The 25,578-nt window shown below is 37.1% G+C and overlaps 1 protein-coding gene across 3 annotated transcripts in view; it reads left to right on the top strand.

The window, feature by feature from the left end:
• The first annotated feature begins 428 nt into the window (after positions 1-428).
• NAALADL2 (N-acetylated alpha-linked acidic dipeptidase like 2) overlaps positions 429-25,578 on the top strand; it is a 1,439,631-nt gene continuing 1,414,481 nt past the window's right edge. For 2 of the 3 annotated variants that reach the window (XM_070072494.2, XM_089330916.1), the window contains exon 1: positions 429-596. The gene's annotated coding sequence lies outside the window, so the exon portion shown is untranslated. The remainder of the gene's footprint in view (positions 597-25,578) is intronic. The other variant, XM_070072500.2, reaches the window with a different exon arrangement.

The raw sequence follows: 25,578 nt of genomic DNA, 5'->3' as shown, positions 1-25,578 counted from the left end.
CTCCACTTGAAAAACATCTTTGATTTATTTTTGTGTCTTCTTCCTTTTAAAACTGTTCCTCTAAGCTCCTTCTCACCATCCTCGTCTTTTGTTTTAAAATAATAATTAACGTTGGAGAAACAAAGACACAGAATTCAGTTAACCTGCCCAAGTGATGAGGCTATGCCCAACAATTTGTCTCTGGAAGCAATACACTGAGAACAGAAAGATCTTTTCAACAGAGTATTTGTGAAATATATGCGCGCAGGAGAGGAAAACAAGTCTTTCCACGGGGCACCACGGGGCAAGTTCTCAATTTTGTCCACTTGCACAAAAATTTCTCTCCTAGTTCCGAACCTTCAGCAATTTCGCATGGCTGCTCAAGGCCCCTCTTCCCACTTGGCCCGGCTAACGTGTCTCTATTATGACTCAGTCCGGCTCAGCCCAGCTCGCGCCTTGCCAAGCGCCTGACGCTCGCGGCGGAGGCGCCAGGGCCGCCGCTCGGGGGCGAGGGCTCGCGCCTAGGCTCGCGCCCGCTCCTCCCGCTTTACGGCTGCTGAAAACACGGCCCGGCCCGGCAGCCGTACCGCAGACGAGCCTGCGCCCGCGCCGCTCAGGTAATTGGAGTCTTTCTCTTTTGAAAGTTTTGCTCAAACCGGCTCGGCGCTCTGAGGCGGCGCGGCCTTGGCGGCGCCCTCTGGGGCTGCTTGCCCCTCCCTCACTCCCAGGCTGGCAAGGCTACGGCGTTGGCCTCACCCGTGCGCGGGTCGGGGCTCACGGGCGCCCGGGCGGCTAAGGGGCGAGAGCGACCCCGCGGGGTGGCGCGCGGGGCACGGAGTTCGGCAGCCCCCGGGTCCACCTCCTGAAGCTGGTTGTGTGAAGAGTGCAGCCAGTAGCTTCCCAGTGCTGGCTCTGACACGTATACACACACACACACGCACACACACACATGCACGCGCACAAGCAGGCACGCACCCCGCGCCTGTCGGGCAGCCCGAGGGGCGCCCTGGAGGGACTCAGGTAGACACGAGTGGCTCAGCGGAACGAGCTTTGGGTGGCTCGCCCGGGAATGACTCCCTCGCTAGTGGAAGGCCCCCCAGATGACGCGCAGAATGGCTTTCCCAAGGAAGTTCATTAGAGGCTGTTGATAAAGCAGCTCGGGATTAGAGCCCACGTTGATTGCTACCCTAGCGTCTGCGTTCCTACCTCTTTAGTCCCACAGTTTCATTGTTTCATAGTAGCTTCCCCTCTCTTTGGCCTCCTACACTCTGTACTTTTTCTTTCTTGTTATTGGATATTTCATCAGTTGTGGTATTCTGTGTTTTGTCCTCCACTGTTAGATTCGCAAATACACATACAGTATCCTTTGCATTTCTCTTTTGTAGTCCTTAGCAGTTGTCTTTGCATATCAGGACCTACATCCTGACCACGAGTGTGATGATGAATTAGTCGATTGAGGCCGGAATCATTGGACCGCATGTTCTGTTGCAGTTAGCTCTGCAGAACTAAGAAGGCAGATTTGTTTGAAACAATCTTAGAAACCTAGGTACCGTCATGGCCTCACTATTGATGAACTACCTCTTTACAAGCATAAGCAGTTGGGACATAGGTTCCTGTAGTATTTACTCCTTTAAGTGCAGTTTAGTAACAGTTGCTGATCAGTCCTGAGCTAGATCATGTGCTAACTGCTGACGGATTTAAGAAACAAAAGAGGATCAATTTCTGTCCTCCAAAGAGTCCACATACGGGAGAGGGAATGATGTTGAACACTGGGATGGAGGTACAAAGTGCTCTGGGAGAATGGGGAAGAAAAGGATAAGAAAAGATTGAGTTTTAAATGGGTCTTTTTGTTCCAGTTGGATTTGCCTCATGAGAATTCTTAATGCAAAAGGGGAGTTTTTTTTCATCCTACTTTCATCTTAAACTGCTCAGATTTTTCTCCTATACAGTCATCAGTAATCACTGATCTCAAAACTGGGAAATATCAAAGTAACTCTTCTTGATAAGAATGGACTAACACATTCCTGGTACTGTACAAACAGTACTATAAACTTTTGTCATAGGTCCAAAAATGTGAAATGATACGATTTATTAGTTGCTTATGTGAAACATTGTCAGATTTATGTAGAGAGCTCTGTACTTACTGGCTTATTCAACAAATAGCTATCCACTACACTGTTGTTGGCACTGGAATAAAACAGAACTCACCTCTCCCATCTTGGAGTATACAGTGTAGTGGAGGGAGACAGTATATGTAATAAGCATTATATGTATATGTAGCAAATAAGAAAAATAAGACAATGGTAAAACATGAGTGTGTGTTACAATTTAAAATGAGAAGGTAAGGAAGTCCTCAAGAGAAGATGACATTTCAGTCGACCTGAATCAGATGAGGGATATGAACCAGGTGATACACAAGAGTTTAAGTGCAGAGAGGCCCTGCATCTTAGTGTGTTTCAGGAATAAGCAAAGAAGCTTGTGTGGTTGGAGAAGTAAGAGGAGGTAGGAGAAGTAAGATATGTGGTCTTAGCCATCACAGAGGCCTGATAGTACTATATGGTTCTAGTAAGTCATTGTAACTGTTGCTTTTACTTGATACTGTATGGGAAGCCAGTGGAGGTTTTGTCCTGAGGAATGAGATGATCTAACATATCTGTTTCACACTATTGTTCTGGCTACTGTGTTGAAAAAGGAATACAAGGATGTCATAATGCTCTGTGTGACCTGATGGCAGCTTAGACTGGGATGTTAGCTGTGGAGGTGATGAAAAGTTCAGATACTAGATATATTTTGAGAGAACAATCCATAGCATTTGCTGAAAGATGGTTTATGCAGTGCAGGAACCAACAAAATCAAGGAGAACTCAATTGCCTAAACAACTACAAAGATAGTTTCTGTTAAGTGAGATGGGGAAGATAGCAGGAGATGATTTGGTAATGGGATTAAGAATTTAGATTTAGCCATGTTAAGTGTGGAATGGTAGAAGTCAAAGCTTGTTTGGGATGCATTTGACAGAAAGAGAGAAACTGGAGAGAATGTGTCCATCTCTTGAAAGTTTTTATTGAAAAGTGAGAGAGAGAAATGAGGCATTGTAGATCAATTTGACGTAAAGAGGGTTTTAAAGATGTAGAAAGCAGAGGTATGTTTTTATGTTAATAAGAAAGCCAGTAGATATGGGAAAAGTAATGGTGTAAGAGAGAGGGGGGGTAGTTTTCTTAACTAGATGAGAGAGGATAAATATATATTGTAGAAGAGATTATCTTGCTAGTATTATTTGCTGTTTATCCACAATATTAAGAGATACAGAAAAGTGTGGGCATGGATGCAGGCAGGAAATGTGGATGCACACTTTAGATCACTTCTCCCTTCTCATTTTGTGTGTTACAGATAGTTGTAGTGTAGAGAAATTTGCAGGAGTTGTTTTTCCTTCAGAGCAGGGGATATTTGATGAAGGAGTAGCATAAACTTCTGAGAATTGCTTGAAACAAAGTGCTGCATGTTTTGTTCAGGAAAGAGGAGGGGGAATTCCATCCTTGAGTTCTGTTTGGGAGAAGACTTGGGAAGAAAGTTGAGATTATACAATAGATGTTAGCTAAGGGAGAGGGAGGAAATAAGGCAAGCTGGATGATATGGGGAAATATGGGAAAGTCTCTGAAGAGGAGGGTAAGAAGACTGACTCGCCTCTTGTGCAGTGGATACCTACAGTAAAGTTCTGAGGATATCATCATCATCATCAAAGACACCAAGCTAAGTATCACCACCTGGAAAACACTGTACTGCTGCTGGTGAATCTGCTTATGGAGAGGCGGTATTAAATCTGGGAAGAGGTGTTACCTATAATGACATTTTAAAAATTAAGTTTGGCAACATACAGACTAAAGAGAAAGGTAACATTTTGATAATATTGCTCCTGAATATTGAACAAATTGAAAAGATGGAGAGCATTGTTAGAATTGGAACTGATGACTTCTTTTCTTTAGTTATTCAGGGGCCATTTGTTTGTTGAATCCTAATTATAAAACTGGGTCCTATTTGAAGTTTTGAAAGGTTGATGATAACCACTATAATAACCACATGATCTCTGCCCTCAATTTGCCATTTCTAGTCGATATAGGAGAAGAGAATGTATGCACATATTTTGATACAGTTGATAAATGCTATGTGAAGAGTACTGAGTGCTCTGAGGTGGTGGTGGTTGTTTTTAAATAAATTTTTTCATTATGGAAATTATCAGACACTCAAAAGTAGAATAGTATAATGAACCCTAATTTACTCATCTCCATTTAATATCCATCAATTTCTTCTGCTGTATGTTGTGGGAGGGTAGCAAAGGGGAAGTTATTTCTATTGGTAGATCAATAGAAATATTGGTCCCTCAGGCCAAATGCAGCCTACTACTGATTTTTGCAAATAAAGTTTTATTGGATCACATCTGCATATGGTAGTTTATTGTCTGTGACTGCATTTGCCATGGCCTATGTTATAGAGTTGAGAATTTGCAATATACTGTGTGGCCAGCAAGGACTAAATTATGTACTTTCTGGCACTTTACAAAATGTTTGCCAACCCTTATTCTACATGATTTCTGAGATTTGCTTAGTTCAATATATTAGTCTATAGCTCACTCAAAATTCATAATTGTAGCTAATATTTTTTGAGTCCACATTATTCTTCAGCTTTGTACATAAGAACTCATTTAGTCCTCTCCAAAAATCCTATCAGGTAGTTTCTGTTAGTTTTACAAAAGAAACTAAGGCGTACAATTGAAAAGTTGCCCAATGTTTCTCTACAAGTAGTGGAGCCAGACAGTCTGGTTTCAGCATCCATATACTTGCCCCTAATGCTACATTATCTTTGGATATATAGAAAGAATATACATAAATAGAATCTTAGCAAATCAGAGAATCAGTGTTATTTATGTGCCGTTTTTCAGGAGTTTAGTTTATGACATTTTTGGTACAAAAGATTAGGAGTTAGGGGCCTAGAGTTCTAGTTGAATTCTGTCCTTGGCTAATTTCTATGCCCAACACTTCCCAGGCAATCTGTTTTTTTTTTTTTTTTTTTTTTCCCCTGAAAAGTGAGGAGATAGTTCAAGGTAATTTTTAGGCTTCCTATAGCACAAAACTATGATTGTGTGATTTTTATTTAAATAAATAGATGAGATGGCTACATTGGAGAACCAGGTAAGTTAAGGCCAAAATGTAAGCTCCTGTTTTTCCTCTCTACGCACATAAAGCATAATATACAGGTGTGCGAACATAGAGAAATTAGCATGCATATATAATAGAACTTTAAAATTGATGTAGTTTATGTGTGGTTTATTAGAATCTACAGTCAAATCTGTGTGTCAGTAGTTAAATAAGTTAGCATGACAGTTTTGATTACATCCAAGTGTTAAAAGCCTCTTTTATCTGTCCTACGTTTGAATGTTTGCATTTGCGAGAATAGATAATTTTTTTCCCCAAAGCCAAAAACATGCAGTTGTATAGGAAGTGAGTCTTGATGAATTCCTTGACCTCTTTGATCTAGCAGTGTGTCTCATGATTTCCTTGGCAAAATTTGATTCATTGCTCAATTTGTTTGCCAGTTAAAAGCACATAGTACACTTGAAATCAGGGTTGTTTGTTTTGCACTGTTGCATGGGATATTGATGTCAGACAGAATAGTAATTTAATTGTTTTGACATTTTGATCTGAACAGCTCAGATAAGAAAGGTGATTTATTTTGCATAGAAAAGTAGTATTTTGAGTTCAGCCTGTTTTCCCCTACTTGTTTATAAATGTGGTTTTAGTTTTTAAAAAGTTAGATATTTTGTGATTTTTAAAAATTTTGTTATATAATTTTCCTTTATTTCATATATACAGATTTAGTAACATAGTGGCATTTTCCCTCTACACTCCCTCTTGCCCATCCTCTAGCCCTTCCTTCACCACCCTATTGGACTCCCACTCTTAATTTTTACAATGATCTGTTTTCAGTATACTTAATGATCACAGTGGGAATTTATGCTTTTAATATTAATGATCAAAGTATTATTTCTTAGGAATATATTTCTATCATGAAAAACTTTAGAAGTGCTTTCTATTCTTGAAAAACAGATAATGAAAATTTTATACTTTTAATTTTTTTCCTTTGATATAATGTCACAATTTTTTTTTTATATTACAGGTGATATGTTTTAAAATCTTGGCATGTAAAATAATTGACCTTCTTTAGTTTTTGGACTTTATTATGTTGGTAGTATTATCTGTTTGTTTCTTTTTTTAAAGATTTATTTATTTATTTGAAAGGCAGAGCCAGAGAGAGAGAGAGAGAGAGAGAGAGAGAGAAGTCGGTCTTCAGTCTGCTGGTTCACTCCGCAGATGGCCACAAAGGCCAGTAGCCATCAGCTTCTTCTGGGTCTCCCATGTGGGTGCAGGGGCCCACAGACATGGGCCATCCTCCACTGCTTCCCCAGGCCGTAGCAGAGAGCTGGATTGGAAGTGGAACAGCTGGGACTTGTACCAGTGTGCCTATGGGATGCTGGCACTGCAGGCAGAAGCTTTACCCACTATGGCATAGCGCTGGCCCCCATTCTTATCTATTTCTAAGCTCATAACTCTACATAGGTTGTGCTTTCTCACTCTTGTACTTCCAGTATCATTGGTGGTGATAAAATTATCTCAAATATTACATTCCTACATATGTTTTCTCTCTTCTTTTTCTACTTAGAAACTGGAAGGAAAACACAAAGAATAAATACTTTCAAGCAAATCATAATATTTCTGTAAATTGTGGGTATGTGTATTTTCATTTCAGGTTAATACATTACTCAGTATTTTGACAATTTCTTGGGGGTAGCTCCTTGTTCCAAGAAAGACTATATCCTGGTCAGCTCCCGGGTAGAAACATTCAGGTTCTTTGAACCAAATCTGAAACATATTCCCTGATAGTTTTGAGGGCTCTCAGAGTGCTCAAACCAAAATAAACACCTTCTGGGGCACTATCCTTCTGTTTTGAAATGCTGGCCACGTAAGTTAGGTTGACATTTTTGGTTACATGAAGAGATGCTAGGAAGAGATGAAGATTGGGTCAAATTTCAGAAACCTGGTGGTCTTGGACCCTTTTCCTGAGTTCAGTGTTGTTAGAGTTCCAGAAACTTTTGAAGTAAGAACCAGGTGTTTTTAAGGAAAATTGCAGATGCAGGAAGTCTGGCTAGTCTGTATAAGTTTGTAAAAATGCCTGAGGCTTTATTAACTGTTGTTAGGAGATGAGGCTGTGTGAGTGATGTTTCTCTGGGAGGCTTTGTTTATAGGAGATAGATAGTTCCTAGGGTAAGCTCTTTTCTAGTAAGTCTGAGTTTGAATTTCGTAGTGCTTTCAGTCATCCATCTTTGAAGAATTTTCCCAAAGAGAGACTGGTCACAAGAGGATTAGTGGCTCCATCAGAAAGGGCCAGTTTGAGTGATTTGTAGGAAAGTACCTAAGAGCTGGAAAATAAGCTGATGCTTCTCTAACCTGAGTGCTCTGAGTTATGTTGGGCCACATGCCACAGATAAACATGGCCATTTTCTTGGAATGTCAAATTAATAGTTTTTTTTTCGAGATGGTAGTTAAGTAATGTAGGTGGTAAATTAAGAGTTTAAAAACATAAAAACATAAATGAATATGAATATGACATTTAATTCCAAATTCATAGTTTTTAAAATAAAATTCAAAATAGTTTCTTGTAGATTTCTGTTGACTCTATTTATAGACCACACAAAGGATATATGTTGTACAGATAGTATGACTTTATATCATATCATATCATTTTTCATCCCATTGAGCTTTTTATATATCATCAGATATTAAGATGATTACCGTTATCCATTTGCTCTGGTTTAATTTGCTTTCCTGGTATTTACTAACAATGATTCTTAAATTGCAGGGATAATTTCCCTCTTTACTCTTTTTGTTTTCCTTTGGTATTGAGGCATTTTGATTTGTGAGCTTCATTCTTTTCCTCTCATTTTTTATTTCTTATTTAAAAAGCATATATTTATGTATTTATTTGAAGGGTAGAGAGATAAAAAGATCTCCCATCTTCAAATGTCTGCAACAGCTGGGACCACCAGGGTGAAGCTAGTAAGCAGTAACTCAATCTGGGCCTCTCATGTGGATGGCAAGGACCCAGCTACTTGAGCCATCACTGACTGCCTTTCCGGGGTGCATATTAGCAGGAAGCTAGAGTTGGGAGTGGAGCCAGGACTTGAACCCAGGCACGTTGGCATAGGATGCACTCATCTCAAGCAGTATCTTAACTCACTGCACCAAATGCCTACTCTAATTTTCAAGTTGTAGATATATAAGATTTTGCAAAAAAATAGTATTAAGAGGTACTGTGTTCCTTTTATCCAGTTTTTCTCATTGATTGAGTCTTACTTAACTATAGTGCAGTATCAAAACTAGGAAATTTATATTGCTATAAAGTGTATGTAAAATTTCCTGCTATTTTATCTCATGTATAATCAGAAACATGATTAAGATAGAGAACTATTTCATTACTGCAAAAATCTCTCTTACTTCAAGGAGAGACTAAAAGAATCAGAGGTATTTAATCTGGCGAAGGAATTATTCGTTTGCTTGTTTTAGTTTTTGAAGTTTTTTATGCAAGTGCTGGATTATTTTGTATTTGAATATTGAAAGAGAAAGATGAAATATTATGCTTAGAATTCAAGAGACCTTACATTGTTATAATAGGTAAAATAATTTGTGAAGAAGTTTTTGAAGGCTCAACTTAAGTTATCTTCAAGATCCTTTGTTTTGGAAGGTTAAACACTCATATACTTAAATAATAGGACCAGGTGATATCATTTTTTATACAACTCTATAACTAATCTTCATTATCATAATCATGAAAACTGAAAGGAGAAAATTATGGAGCATATTTTAAAAAAACCTTTTTGTTGAAGGTTCCAAGTACCCCCCACAACCTTATATCTTCTGGTGGAGGAAAATAACATTTCTGTGTTCTTAAAAGCACTATTAATGACATTATGCCCCATTTAATTGTGCAGATTTTAGTATCCACAACAGCTACTAACTTATTTTATCTAGCCACTATTATATGAGGGTGATTATCTTATTACTAGTGTGTGAGTAATTCTTTTTGTTAGAGTTTCTCAGAAGCATTTTTAGGCTGTTATGATCTGGGATATTGGTCTCTGTTTTGTGATATGTAGAATGTCAATATATTGTTAAAGCATATTTTCCATATATCTTAGTTTTAACAGCTTGCAAGGTATTTTCACCTTTATTTATCTGAAAATTTATCTTCTTTCTAAATTTCAACTATAGAAGCAATAAAAACAAAGTCTATTTGGGGGTTTGAAGAAACTTGTAATATTGAAATGTTGTTCTGTAATACTAGTAGCTGCTTCTCCATTTCTTTCCCTTTCTTTTTAGATTATCTGAAGAAGGCAAATAATTTCTGCCTCTTTTTGTTTTTACTCTGTTATATGAGTGTTCCTCCTAATATTGTTTTGTTAGTGATATTCAAACTTTATTTCCAGATTGCTGTTGTCTTCTTTATGCTTTCTTATCAAGGTTAAAGGAATTATATATATATGTGTGTGTGTATATAAATATATATACACAAATGTATACACACACACATATATATATGTATACATATATATATATATATTTCTAGGTTTATAGTTTTCTTCACTTGCTTTACTGATTTTGAATTGGGTACATAAGAATAGAAAGGCAGAGAATGAGCACATTCATCTTCTCAGATAGCTTTTATTCTGTCCATGAGTAGAAAATTATATAAAGTTTTCCCCCCAGAATGCTTACATTCACTCAGAATAAAAAAGATTATTTTAGTGGTTTTTAAATCTTGGACATTTTTAAAAGAATGAAAAACCAAAATTGTGCGGCTGGTGTGGTACAGCAAGTTAAGCTGCTGTGTGACATGCTGGCCACCCATTCTGGAGAGCCAGTTCAGGTCATGGCTGTGCTTCTTCTCATCCAGCTTCCTGCTAATGCACCTGGGAAGGCAGCAGGAGGTGACGCAAGTATTTAGGTTCCTGTCACGGATTCCAGGATGAAGTTCCTACTTCCTGATATCTGATTTGCCCAGAACAGGCTGTTGTAGCCATTTGGAAAGTAAATCAGTGAATGCAAGATCCCTTCCCACCCTTCCACCCCAACCCTCACTGTCTCACTGTCTCACTCTTCCTTTCAAATAAACACATGTTTTAAAAAGACCTCCAAAATGGTGTATATGCAAAAAAGGTGGCTTGGATTTTATTTTTAGCAGGGATAACATGATATGCTGCCTTCCTTTGTATCAGCCTCATTTTTGGGATGCTGTTACGGATTCTGCTAGTACTGAGGGTTTAATTTATTGCTAATATTAGAGAAAATGACATTGGTGAGATTCATGTGACTCATCATCACCAGTTCTTCCCTTGAAGTTGCCTCGAATTCATTGCTGCCTGCTGCATATCTATAAAAAAGCAGCTGTTCTTTTTATTTGCTCAGTACCAAATATAAAAATCTAATTGTGTGATTTTTCATATCATTGTTATCAAAAATTCAATTTTAAAGAAAGCACAAAACTACATAATAGAAACTTGATGTGTTTGTATTATAATCTAGACATTTTCTTCGTATGTATCCAATTTGAACTCCTGTAAGCATTTCTGTGATAAAAAAATAAGCCATCACATTGTGTTCAGGACAAGTAGTTACAAAACCTGTGAATTCATGTTTGATGAAAAATGACTTAGTATTATATTAGTCTGTATTTCTGATTATTGAAAGACACCTCTGCTGTACTTTACATGCCTTCTTTATGATTTACCTAATTTTTTCGAGGTAGTGAAAACCAAGCCTTTACCAATTTGAGAAAACTCATTTTGTTTATATAGCTCATCCTTCACTTTAGTATAAAGACACTAACAGCATCTTGAAATTAATAAAAATTATTCATTAATGCATTAGTTATGGTGGTGGAAGAGTTAAGACAAATTAAGAGTGAAGACTGCTTTTTTTTTTGTATCTGCATTTTAGGAGCTCGGTGATAGCACATAAACCCTGCCATGATATCTTCTTTGTCTTGTACCTCATCTCTTCTCTGACATAGTAATTATGTGTATGAAAACTTTTCATAATTTTACTTTATAAAGTAACAATAGTACACTATATAAAGAATATTATAAGTATAAATTAAGGTGACATACTGGATACTACATTATCCTGCATAGGTGAGTGTCTTTGAAGTTTATCACTAAGTTGCCAACTTAGTTCACCTGTGTTTTCCTCTCTGAATGGGAAGGACTTTTTCCACTTCAGAAGGTTGTTTTTGATATCAAATATAATGACATATTCAAAGTATCTAATACATGCCAAACATCTGATACATAATAAATGTTATTTCCTTTTTCTTTCTTTTCCTTTTCAACATTTTCTCATTCTTTGCAGTCTTGGGGAAGTAGACCTAGTAAAACCAGATAGGGGCTCAGATGAAACCATTTCTATTCTCCATTTTTTGCAGTACCCCAAGGAGGGACAAAGGGATAAGTAAGGTAGGATTATAAATTCTTTGTCCATGTTAGTGAAGCGGTTTCTTTGTGTGTGAAAGACTAGGGAAATGTTACAAGTTTCCATCCATCAACAGTTGTCTGTTATCTGATCATCTAATATTTCATCCTCTGTTTAATGATCTCAGGAGGTTGTTTCACTGCCTTCTGGATGAAGCTAAACTTCTTAGCCATCAGACAAGGCTGGTTGTAACTAGGCCTCTGTTAAAGATTCCAGCCTCATCTCCTGTCTCTCATTATAAATGTACATTTTCAACTAATTTCCCTCTCCTCACCCCAAATATCTTTTTATTCTCTCATCCTTGCACACATGTGACCCCTTTTACTGGAATGCCTTTATCTCCTCTTCAGATAACAAATACCCACATCTGATAAGAGCCTTTTAAAATCTATTCATCTTTTTGTAAGTTCCCTCATCCCAAGAACCAAATCACATTTGTTCTATTGTCAGTCTATCTTCTATTAATAAATACATGGCTGCCTTTATTAACACAGATTTCATTGTATCTTCATTGCTCCCCCATTGTCAGTCTATCTCCCATTAATAGATACATGGCTGCCTTTATTAACACAGATTTCATTGTATCTTCATTGCTCCCCCATTCCTCATGAGGCATTCATTACTCATTTATCATCTTTCACAGTGTCCAGAGTGTGCTTAGAAAGTGAATTTATTGGGGCTGGCATTGTAGTGTAGAAGGTAAGGCTGTTGCCTGCAATGCCAGCATCCCATATAAGCGCCAGTTAGAGTCTCGGCTGCTCCACTTCCTATCCGGCTCCTTGCTAATGGCTTGTGAAAAAAGAGCAGAAGATGGCACAAGTACTTGAGCCACTGCCACCTGTATGGGAGCCACAGAAGAAACTCCTGGCTCCTGCCTTTGTCCTGGCCCAGGCTTGGCTGTTGTGGCCATTTGGAGAGTGCACCTGTGGATGGAAGAACCCCCCCTTCCCCGACTTTGAAATAAATAAATAAATAAATCTTTTTTAAAAAATGATTTTATCTTCATGACCAAATATCAGTAAACTATGATGTTATATAGAAGCCAAAATAAAAGCTACTTCCTAATAATCCCTTCTCTTGTAAAAATGTATTGGCCCAAGTAAAGTATAGCATCAAGAACCTTCCAGGCACACTGAAGTTGCCTAGGTTAACAGGTAAGATTGATTGCTGAAGATGCAAGTTCATCTTCTATCGTTCAGTTGCCTTTTTCCTGCTAAGGCAAAGTTGTTGTACTTAAAGTAGAAGATGGGTTAATAGATATAAAATGAAGATTTCCTTTATATTTAAAGTGTCTTTAATTACCACATCGTGGGGCCGGTGGTCTGGTGCAGTGGGTTAATGCCCTGGCCTGAAGCGCTGGCATCTCATATGGGCACCAGTTCTAGTCCCGGCTGCTCCTCTTCTGATCCAGCTCTCTACTATGGCCTGGCAAAGCAATGAAAGATGGCCTAAGTCCTTGGGCCCCTACACCCACGTGGGAGACCTAGAAGAAGCTCCAGGCTCCTGGCTTCATAATGGCACAGCTCCGGCCATTGCAGCCAATTGGGGAGTGAACCATCGGATGGAAGACCTCTCTCTCTCTCTGCCTCTCCTCTCTCTTTGTAACTCTGCCTTTCAAATAAATAAATAAAAATCTTTTTAAAAAAAGAATACCACATAGGGGAAGTTTTTGACCTGATTTGATTTGTTTTAAGTTTAGAAGGGAAGAAAGAAGATAGCACTTAGGCCATGTGGTGTGTGTATGTGTGAGATCTGTCAGGGTTGGGGAGGCACAATAGGCAGAGTAGGAGTAAGGAGTGTGATGAATCCTAGGGAGACACAACGAGAAATCTGTTTCTAAATAGTCTCTAAGGCTTGAAGTAAGAAGGTAAGGAAAACTTTTAGAGTTTTGAAGTAGGAAACCTGAGATGATTATATTATGTAATTGGAAGTAAACTTCTGTAGAAAGGAATGGTCAACAGAATTGGCATTGAACTTAATTATAAATGTTGTCACATGCAGATCACTGGAGTACTATCTCCTGGGCCCACACTTAGATCTTATGGCACAATGTTACACTGCAATGCAGAATTGGCATGAGGAAAAATGGAGAAGTGGAAAGATTAAATCAGATGTCCATATTTTAACCCAAATAAAATGGGATATGTGCTTTGTAAAATGGTCCATGAACAAGTCCAGGAAATTAGGGATTTTTATAATTGATCCAAAATAACTAGAGTCATTTTGGCCTATAACTTAGTTTGACTCAGTTCAATCTATATGCTTGGATCAGCTATTTTTTGCTGGTAAAAGTAAAGAAAAATAAGATGGACCCTGATTTAATCCTCACAGTGCTGAATTGGGAAAGTAAGCAAAGAAAATTACTGTAAAGTAAGAAGGGATAGATAGATAGGAATGTTTTATATATATATATAAAATATTTGTATTTATATATTTATATATGTAAATATATATTAAATATGTCAAATATATTATGTGTTATATATAAACTATATAATATATTAAATATATATGTATATATGTATATATGTGTATACATATAGTTTCACAAAACTGTAAAAAAATATTTATTTGAAAAGCAGAGAGGGATACAGGTATCTTCCATCTGGTGGTTCACTCTCCAAATAGCTGCAATAGCCACATGTGGTTCAGGCTGAATAAGGAGCCGGGAACTCCATCATCATCTCACACATGGGTGGCAGGGATCTAAGTATTTGTTCCATCTGCTTCTGCCTTCCCAAGTACATTAGATTGGAAGTAGAGTCAAGTTATTGTAGCTTTATGTGTCTTATTATACATCATATCACATCCTTCTTGGAAATATACAAATATCTAAATAAATATTCCATCCTCTGTTTCACTCCCCAAGTGGCCACAATGGCCAGGAATATTCCATGCTGAAGCCAGAGGTCAGGAGCTTCTTCCAGATCTCCCACGTGGGTGCAGAGACCCAAGGACCTGGGCCCTATTTCACTGCTTTCCCAGTTGCATTAGCAGGGAGCTGGATCAGAAGTGGAGCATCCGAGACTTGAACTGGCACCCACATGGCATGCCGATGTCACAGCTGGTAGCTTTACCTGCTATGCTCTAGTGCTGGCCCTACACATGAAGCTTTGACACACTTTTATTAATTCATATTAATCTGACAGCCCTACTCAATTACTCAGAATTGCTCCCTAATTTAATATTTTGGTCAAGCCTCCATTATACTGTTATGAATCTACAAAGGCGATCAGTAACAAGTCAGCATTCTTCCAGGGTACAGGAGAACCTGAAGGAATGGATAGGAAAGTGGGAAGGTAAGTCAGAGGGCATGAATATTTCAGAGGAGGGGTTCCTATATTTTTTATGAAATTCCCACTGGTCTTTAAGAAAATGACAATGTAAGAATCATGCAATTAGTTTTCTACTCTCTATTTTTATCATTTCTGTTTTGCTCTCTTCAATAATGTTACTGAGAAAATAAGTTGGTAAGCCTTTATTAATCTTTATGCATCTGCATGAGTGCACACATTATTCTTTACTGATCCATAAAGTCCAGAGGTGCCAGTGATGCCCATCAGAATCTGTAGTGTTTAGGGAAATGGTCCAGATGAGGCCTGTTAATACATGATGATACATGAGAGACTAGCTGCCTAGAATGAGAGAGATGCTGTGAGACTTGTTTGTTTTGAAATGGAGGTGACTCCAGCTTTAGGATAGTGGGAAATTGGAGAAAATGAAAATGAAAACCAACTTTGTTTATCTGGCTCTCTTATTGTCAGGTTTGCATGTGAAGCAAATGTGCAGTAGACAGTGATGTGGAAGAATGCTTTTGGGGATTCTGGGAGTCTGCCCTTGGATTCATTCTGTAATCTTAGCTCAATTATGGTATCACTGAGGACTTCCCCCTCAAAATGGGAATTACAGATGCTGAGTTTTAAAGTTGTTGAGGGCCCTCAAATGAAGCTTACTATTGTAAGCTTCAATGATAATTTCTTCACTTACATGAAGTCTTTGAACGGAGATTCAACTGAAGCTTTACACAGTGTTATTACAGCTCCCAGTGACAGACCACAATCTTGCCTTTTCATGTTTTCAAAACCACCTGCATGTAACATTTCATGTGCTCTGTAATTATGAAGTGAAGTGAAAAATATATTTAATTTTTTTGGAAAATTGCCTTAGCATATTAATGGTTCACTGGCAACATTACTAAGATGAAAATGACACTTACTTCATAGATGGTTTAACTTTATAGGAACATAAACTCATGCTATTGATGTATAATAAAAAAAACAAAGCAAACAAAAAACAATCTCCTTTCTCTTAATAAAACTCATAGTTTCCAACAAATGAGAGGACTGTTATAGAATACTTTAAGAGTCATGGCATCTGTAATCAAACATATAGGAAGAACATACTAAAAGTTATTTTGAAATTTTTCTCTTCATACCATATATACCTTAAATGTGTTTTCCTCTTGGATAAAGATAAAAATTAAAATTCAGTTTTATGTTTGGCTAGTTTTTCTTTTCATTTATGAAAACTCTATGGAGAATGGAAGAATTTAGCATATTTTCCTATTTGAAGACATTTGGATAGAAAAATCCAAGTTATACAAACCACAGGAAATAGGGTTAAGACTTAGTTATTGTGTCATTAGTGAATAGAAAGTACAAAGGGTAAATATCCATATTATATAAGGAACTTAAAACAACTCCAGTAAAAAACCCAATAACGCAATTAAAAATGGAAAGTTATATAAACAGACCTCTGAAAGTAAGACATCCAAATGGCCAACAGATACATAAAAAAAATGTCAGCATCAGTAATCATTAGGGAAATACAAATCAAAACCATAATGAGATACCACCTCACTCAAATTAGACTGGCTTATTCTCAAAAAGACTAAAGATATCAAGTGTATCTTTAGCAAGGATGTTGAAAAAATGGAACCCTTGAACAGTATTTGTGGGAATGTAAATTAGTACAGCGTGTTGGAAAATAGTATGAAGAGTATTCAAAAAACTAAAAATAGAACTACCATATGATCCAGTAGTCCCACTCCTGGGCATATATCCAAGGGAAATAAAATCTGTCCAAGAGACAGCTGCACTCTCATGTTTATTACAGCAGTATTCACAATAGCCAAGAAATGGAAACAAAAACTAAATATTACCCTAAGTATTCAAATATTGATCCCTGGACAAAGAAAATGTGGTACATATGCATGATGGAATACTATGCAGCTGTAAAAAGGAAGGATGCAGTCTTGTAATTTGCAACATTAATGGAACTGGAGATATGAAGTGAAATAATGCAAGTGCAGAAGGACAAGTATCACATGATCTATTTATATTTGGGATCTAAAAAAAAAATGATCTCATGGACATTAAAAAAATAATGATGGCTACCAGAGGCTAGGGAGAGAAGGAGTTAGAAGTGCTGGGTAAAGATTGGTTAGTAGGTACTGGGTTATAGTTAGCCAAGAGGGAGAATTTCTGAGTTCTGTTTCATGATAGAATTACTAAAGATAACATACTGGATATTTCTCTTTTTTAAAAAGTCTAGAAGATCAGGTTTGGTATGTTTTCAATGTAAAAAATGTTGAAGGAAGAAATAATTGAACACGGTGCAATGCATACATGTACTGAAATATCACAAAGAACCTCTTAATATGTATAGCTTTATGTTAAAATAAAAAATAAAAAGACTGTTACTCTGATTTATTGCATTAATTTCAAATAGACTTTCAGAGAATATTTTCTATGAAAAAGAAACATGTTTATAAATACTTTTTTCCAATCAAAATGACAGTCATTGCAGAACATTTGGAAAATACATAAGAATATAAAGAAATAAGAAAAACCTGTAAACATCTACACAGAGATACCCTGTTAAAATTTTGGCATTTTTCTTTCTCCTGGCCTTTTTCCTTTTTCTTACATTTTTGAAATCATAACACAGATTGTTAATATTCTGCTTTTTGTAAATACAGAGATCATTTTGAATATCACTTTAAACTTACAGTTCCAAGTTTTTGATGGCTGCTGCATAATAAAGCATCTGACTTGACCATAGTAAACTTTACGGTTTCCCTGTTGTTGGATATTTAAATTGTTTACTGCAAAAAATCTTTAATGTAAGTTCTGTTGAGGCTTTCCTCTTCAATCGATAAGCCTATTTGAAAAGACTTAAGACTGGATTTTCCTTTCTTCCTTCTCTCAACCCAATTACTTGCTAGCTAATTTCTACAATATTCCTTGCTATTCTTTGTATTCTGAAAACCTCCTTGTTCTTTACCACTGTGGTTCAGCTTACTTGTAATTGACATATTGGAATTGTTTGTAGGCCAAGTATATATGGCTCCTGTCATCAAGTTTCTCTGAACCTCAATAGGATGGTCTTTGCAGCTTGAGAGCTCTAAGTAGAATGTAGGGAATGAAATGCTAGCTCACTGTAAAGCTTATTTTTTTTCAATTATCAAACATTCTGCCTCAGTTTTATGCAAAAAGAAGCATTTTACACAAATATTAATACTGATGGCTGCATGAATTAAATATTGATTTTTTATGTATAATTTAATTTTATTGCTTTCCAAAGCACAATAACAGTTTCTAGTTTTATAAACATTCTTTTGACTCTGTGGGTCATATCTGAGTTTAATAATTGTATTCTTATCAAAAAAATTTATCAGTTTATAGGAAAAGATGTGTTGAGGACAAGCCTATTGGACAAAATTGCTTGATCTTTAGTCCCTTTGTAGGCTTTGTGGATTTTTCCCTGATTTAACATCTTTTTATTTATGTTGGAAAAACACTTACTTTGTGCAAACGTAGATTGCTATTCAAAGTGTTACGTATTTCTTTGGGAAACTTTTCTTAACATTACTTTCCCCAAACTTTGTGGTAATTTATTTTGAAAATAAGTGTGAAATAAAATTTAATTGGATGTTGAAATTATTTCTGGGAAGAGTCACAAAATATGCTTATTAGGTAAGGTGTACACTTAACAAGATGCTTTTTTATAGCATAGGACTTTCTATAATATAGTTTTATTGTATACTTTAAAGAACTATGAATACCACCCTATTCTCTGTTTCTTCCGCTCTCCTTTATGTGAGTGTGCACAGGTGCTCTTGTGTATGTAAGTTTGTTCTTCACATTTCTATATATGTTAAAATACCTGAAAATATAAATATCTGTCATCTATATACTATGAACTTTATAATTAAAGGAATAATTTGTGTGGAAATAAAGAATTGTATTTTTATATTTATGTTCCACATTGACTATTTTAGGAATTTGCCACATATTAAGATATGATTTATTCATCCTCAAATTTCTATTGCAAAACATCTTATTTTAATAGTATACTCTTTTAATACTGTTATTAAATACAAAAATATGAGAAAAATGCTTATTAAAGAATTCCGAGTTTTAAAATATTTTTCTTAAGTATTTCTTCTGAAATGTTATTCACCTTTTCCATAAAAGAATGATTATTATCAGGGCATTTTACTTTGGTTCTTGCAAAATCTTAGAATTCACAAAATAGCTTTAACGAGTAATTGAATAAAGTGATGCAGCCAGCATGTTTCTAAATGGAAATCAAATCAGATCAATAGCCATTTGTTTTCACAAATCTGCTGAAATCAGAATTAAAGTTTCTTTTCTCTATTTCTGTTCTCTTTATCTAATTGATTTAATAGTAGCACAATTCTTGAATTATTTAACAAATATTTATTGAGGACACTGTAGATTTTTAAAAAGTATTGGGGGGGGGCAGTGCTTTGGCACAATGGATTAAAGCCCCAGCCTGCGGCACCAGCATCCCATGTGGGCACCGGTTCTTGTCCCAGCTGCTCCACTTCTGTTCCAACTCTCTGCTATGGTCTGGAAAAGAAGTAGAAGATGGCCTAACTCCTTGGGTCCCTGCACCCATGTGGGAAACCCAGAAGAAGCTCCTGGATCCTGGCTTTGGATCAGCTCAGCTCTGGCTGTTGTGATCATTTGGGGAGTAGAGCAGCAGATGGAAGACCTCTCTCTCTCTCTCTCCTCTCTCGCTCTCTCCTCTCTCTCTCTCTCTGTAACTCTGTCTTTCAAATAAATAAAATCTTTAAAAAAAGTATTTGGGGCAAAAAATATGGAAGTACTATGAAAAGCAAAGGAAAGTTGCTAAAGTGAAATAGAAAGAAACCTAAACAAGTGTAGAAATATCTCTATAAAATGGCTGACAGTCTGAAAAATGTACATTTGGATTTAAAATCTACAAGAATTTATTTAGAGGATTTAGTCAGTGTTGGTAGAAAAGTATCATTATATTCATCTTTGAGTTAGGACATAGTAGATCTTGGAACTTTCTTGAAGTGGAAGTAGGAAAAGGTGAAAAGACCATTTAAGGCAAGTTAAGCACATAATGAATTTAGCAAAAATAAGCCAATTCATATAGAGCTAGAGCTGAGAAGGACCTTACAGAATTAAAGTTTTATTTGTTGGATTTTTAATCAATTCATTGTAAAACAGAAGTGCTAGATTTTAGTTTATAGAAGTGGTAATTCAGTAATCCTATTTGTTTGATTGTCAGTGTTCTGTCACATCATTATAAAACTACTTGTGAACAGCCTGTATATATCTTTGGGTTTTAATTAGCCATGGAAACATACAGAGTTTGAAAGTACAAGAAATTGCTCGGCCTCTGATAACCTAAGTGTAGCGAATCACCTTTAGAAGCATACTACATAAAATAAACCATTGTACGGAGGAGACAGATAAGAAAATACAGTTTTGTTGCTGGGTCTGTAGGGAGGGATTTGCAGATTTTGTGAGATCCTGCAGAGAGTCAAGCGAAATCTGCATTACTGCACATTATCTCCTGTGGGGAAAAACCAGCAGGGCTGCTTATGGTTCTCAACTGTTTCTGCTCAGTGTGCTTTTGTCCTACTATGTAGAATGCTTTCTACTTGCTGGAAACAGTTTACAGTGTTAGAACACAGAGGGAAAAGGATAAAAGAATAATGAAAAAAATCTACATGAGAAGGTCCTTTATAGTCAAGCTTGACAACTGGGAGTCAAGTTGAAGGGTGGTTAGATAAACTGAGAGGATTTTGCCTACATTATTTTGAGAAGCTATCCAACTGAAACTAATGGAAAACCATTGGGTTGCATAAAGAATACCTGATTTGAAGGCATATCTCAAGTTACTTTTTAATAGGGATCCTAAATACTAAATAATGCTATATATTCTCTAGCATTATATTCTTATTTTTCTTTTGTTTTTGGATTTTAAAATTTACTATCTCTGTCAAGTACTTGTTTGAAAAGAAATTTTTAAAGAATATGAAGCTGAGTAAGAAAACTTTTTTTTAAAAAAAATTATTAATTTATTTTTGAAAGTGAGAGAGGGAGTTGAGACAGAGAGAGAGAGAATCTTCCATCCTCTGGTTCACCCCCAAATGCCCACAATGGCCAGTGATGGACCAGGCTGAAGCCAGGAGCCAGGAGCCTGGCGCTTCATCCAGGTCTTCCATGTGAGTGCAGAGACCGAAGGACTTGGGCCATCTCCTGCTGTATTACCAAGCACATTATCAGGGAACTGGATCAAAAGTGGAGCAGCCAGGACCTGAACTGGCACCTATACGGGATGCTGGTGTCACAGGTGGTAGTTTAACCCATTATGCCACAATGCCAGCCCCCAAAATAAACTTAATTACTAGAGATAAGAGGTTCAATTTGGAAATTAGGAAACTGATATATGCATTGCTGGAAAATAAGGAATTCTAGAAAACCACTTTATGTTTTTGAGCTATAGTAGTTCTTGGTTGTAATTTTGATATAGGCCTAATATTCTTCATTTTGGAAGCTGATTGAACAAACTGATGTTCAAGTTCTTTAAATATGTGCAGAAAGAATGCATGTGGGACTGCAGTACTCTTATTCTAATCTCTAATTATTTCTAAACATAACTTTTTTTTTTTTTTGACAGGCAGAGTGGACAGTGAGAGAGAGACAGAGAGAAAGGTCTTCCTTTTTCCATTGTTTCACCCTCCAATGGCCGCTGCTGCCAGCGTGCTGTGGCTGGCGCACCACGCTGATCCAAGCCAGGAGCCAGGTGCTTCCCCTGGTCTCCCATGCGGGTGCAGGGCCCAAGGAGTTGGGCCATCCTCCACTGCACTCCTGGACCACAGCAGAGAGCTTGACTGGAAGAGGAGCAACCAGGACAGAATCCGGCGCCCCAACCGGGACTAGAACCCGGAGTGCCGGCGCAGGTGGAGGATTAGCCTATTGAGCTGCGGTGCTGGCAGCGCTTAAACTTTTTTTTATATATAGTTACTGTTTTTAACAGCTAGTATTCTTTATTTTTTAATTTGATTTAATTTAATTTTTAAAGATTTATTTATGGGGTGTAGCAGGTAAAGCCGTCACCTGCAGTGCTGACATCCCATATGGGCGTCGGTTTGAGTCCCCGCAGCTCTACTTCCATTCCAGCTCTCTGCTATGACCTGGGAAAGCATTAGAAGATGACCAAAGTCTTTGGGCCTCTGCACCCTCATGGGAAGACCCAGAGGAAGCTCCAGGCTTCTGGCTTTGGATCGGCGCAGCTCCAGTCATTGCGGCCATTTGGAGAGTGAACCAGTGGATGGAAGACTTTCTCTTTTTCCCTCTCTCTCTGCCTCTGCCTCTTTGTAACTCTGCCTTTCAAATAAATAAATAAATCTTTTTTAAAAAATTTAGTTATTTTTTATTTGAAAGGCAGAGTTATAGAGAGGCAGAGGCGGAGGCAGAGAGAGAGAGGGGTTTTCCATCTGCTGGTTCACTCTTCAGATGGCCGCAATGACCAGAGCTGTGCTGATCTGAAGCCAGGATCCTGGAGCTTTTTCTGGGTCTCCCACATCTGGATAGGGGCCCGAGGGCTTGGGCCAACTTCTACTACTTTTCCCAGACCATAGCAGAGAACTGGATCAGAAGAGTAGCATCTGGACTCGAACCGGCACCCATATGGGATACCGACACTGCAGGCAGCAGCTTTTAACACACTACACCACAGTGCCAGCCCCTATAATACATTTTATCCATGAGTTAAATTCTGAAATGTTCATTTTACTGTTAGTTACTTGGATTCAATTTTTGTGTGATTTTGCTGTTTCTTTTTTTTTTTTTTAAGATTTATTTATTTGAAATGCAGAGTTAGAGAGAAGGAGAGACAGACAGACGGGGGAGGGGTGATAGAGACAGAGAGAGAGAGAGAGGCAGTCTTCTATCTGCTTGTTCATTCCCCAAATGACTGCAATGGCCAGAGCCGGGCTGGTATAAATCTAGGAGCCAAGAGCTTCTCCTGTTGTCCAAATTTCTTATAATTTCTGATCGATAGTAATTTTCAAGGCAGGTGGAATCGAGGAAGGATATTTTTTTAAAAGATTTATTTTATTTATTTGAAACACAGAGCTACAGAGAGAGGTCGAGATAGAGAGAGAGGTCCTCCATCCATTAGTTCATTCCCCAGATGGCTGCAATGGCTGGAGCTGCACCGATCTGGAGCCAGGAGCCAGGAGCTTCCTCTAGGTCTCCCACATGGGTGCAGGGGCCCAAGGACTTGGGCCATCTTCTTACTACTTTCCCAGGCCATAGCAGAGAGCTGGATCGGAAGAGGAGCAGCCGGGACTAGAACTGGCGCCCATATGGGATGTTGGCACTTCAGGGCAGGGCATTAACCCACCATGCCACAGCGCTGACCCTGAGGAAGGATCTTAATCATTTTACTACATTGACTTAAATAAGACAAAGTTATCTCTCTTACATGTAACAGTGGTAAAATAGAACAGTGGTATGTATGTTTGTAAACTTCACAATCAACGTTTTTGATGAATTTGTTTATTTAAAAGAGAAAGAGTTATTATATTTGCTGATTCACTTCCCAGATGGCTGTAACAGCCAGCACAGGGCCAGGCTGAAGCCAGGAGCCAGGATCTTTTCCCAGGTCTCCCACATGGGTACCAGGGCCCAAGCACTTGGACCATATTCTGCTGCTTTCCCAGGCCATTAGTGGGGAGCTGAATTGGAAGTAGAGCAGTCAGGACATGAACCAGCACCCAAATAGTATGCTATAGTCACAGATAGTGGCTTTACCTGCTATTCCACAATGTTGGCCCCCACAGCCAACATTTAAAAAAAATACTTTTAATTGTATTTTATTTGACAGAATTAGTCTGATGTAAAGCTAGTTACTCCAGGATTACAATGCATTAAAGTAATTAAAACTAATACAATGATTGTTTTTGGCAAAATTGAAAGGGACTGTTAGATTAACATACATATTTATAATAGATTATTTTTCATTTGATTAAATATCATTTTCAGGCAGATGATAGTACTTCAAGATAAACTATTATGATTCACTCTTCAGGTGAGCTTAAAATATTAAGTGAAATATAATATCAAAGTAGTCCACCTATTTTTTCCCTCTGTAATAATTAGAGTAACCTTATTTAGAATAGAAAGCAAGAAAGTTGTTTGCCAAAATGTTACTCTCTAGCATTTTACCATCTTTATTGAATTGATGGTTTATGTACAAAAGCCTAAGAAACTTTGGTATCTTACTTCATGAACAATATTTTAATAACAAATAAATTGCTAATTTTAAAGTATATATATTATGAATATTAGTTTAGTTTAATTTTATTTTCTTTGGAAACTCATGCACAACAAAAAATTCTTTTTTTAAACTTTTATTTAATGAATATAAATTTCCAAAGTACAGCTTATGGATTACAATGGCTTCCCCCCCATAACGTCCCTCCCACCCGCAACCCTCCCCTTTCCCACTCCCTCTCCCCTTCCATTCACATCAAGATTCATTTTCGATTCTCTTTATATACAGAAGATCAGTTTAGCAAACTTTTTTTAAAAAGATCCTTGTTTTAAGGAGATTGGGTATTCAGAAATTCTCCTTTATCCATGGTTTCATTTTGCCCAAAGTCTACTGAGGTCCAAAAATGTTAAATGGAAGCTTCCAGAAGTAGGTAATTCATATTTATTTTATTGAAGATTTATGTTATTTGACAGAGTGACAGAGAAAGAAAGCCATAGAGAGAAAGGTCTTTCACCCCTTTATTCACTTCCCATATACCTGCACCCAGGTCTAGGCCAGGTTAAAATGAGGAGCCAGGAATTTTACCTGCTCTTCCAAGTGAGTGGCAGGAATCCAAGTACTAGGACATCATCTGCTGTCTCCTAGGCACATTAGCAGGAATCTGGATTGGAAATCCAATCTCTGATGTTAGATGCATTGCAACATAATACCTGCCCTGCTCCCAGCAATGTAAAACTTTAAAATCAAATAAATTCTATTACAATATGTTATAATTGTCATATTTTTATTATTTGTCAATAATATCTTTCTTGCTTAATTTACAAATTAAATTTTATCATAGGTATGCATGTCTAGGAGCAAGCATTGTATATATAGGGTTTGATGTATTTCATGGTTTCATGTATCCACAGGGTGTCTTGGAACGTGTACCCTGCAGATAAGGAGGCATCTTCTAAATTTGTGTGATTTCATGTGTTTAAAAAAATAATTGCTCAAATAATTTCTATTAAAAAAGTAATTTTGGCAAAATTGAACTAATACATTATATATATGAGATTAATTAATAAAATTTATCAGTAATCTCAGCAGGGACTTTTAAAATTTACATTTGTATTTTGGAGTCCTTCACAGTGTCTGTCGAGTAGAGAGTATGTGTTTTATAATGTCTACTGAACTACTTTCAATATCTTGTCTCAGAAAATCTTATCTGTCCTCTCATCTGTTTAAATTTTTAATTTAAACTAGGTTATCAAATTTGTTAGGTAAGCCACTGAATGTTTAAATGAATTTAAATGTTGCCGAACACAAAGTTGATTATATTTGAATTGCTGTGCTTTTCTGCTATGAGAAATAACCATTTGAATAAAAAACACGATATTTAAGCTATAATGTATTTCTCTAATGCTTTTGCAATACTGTATCAATTTTATGAGCCTAGAACATATTTCTTGTATCA

Source organism: Oryctolagus cuniculus, chromosome 4 (genome assembly GCF_051225735.1).
Source record: "Oryctolagus cuniculus isolate XC-2025 breed Fujian yellow rabbit chromosome 4, ASM5122573v1, whole genome shotgun sequence".
NCBI lineage: Eukaryota > Metazoa > Chordata > Mammalia > Lagomorpha > Leporidae > Oryctolagus > Oryctolagus cuniculus.
The sequence above is the reverse complement of the archived record's forward strand: the minus strand, read 5'-3'. Positions and strand labels throughout refer to the sequence as shown.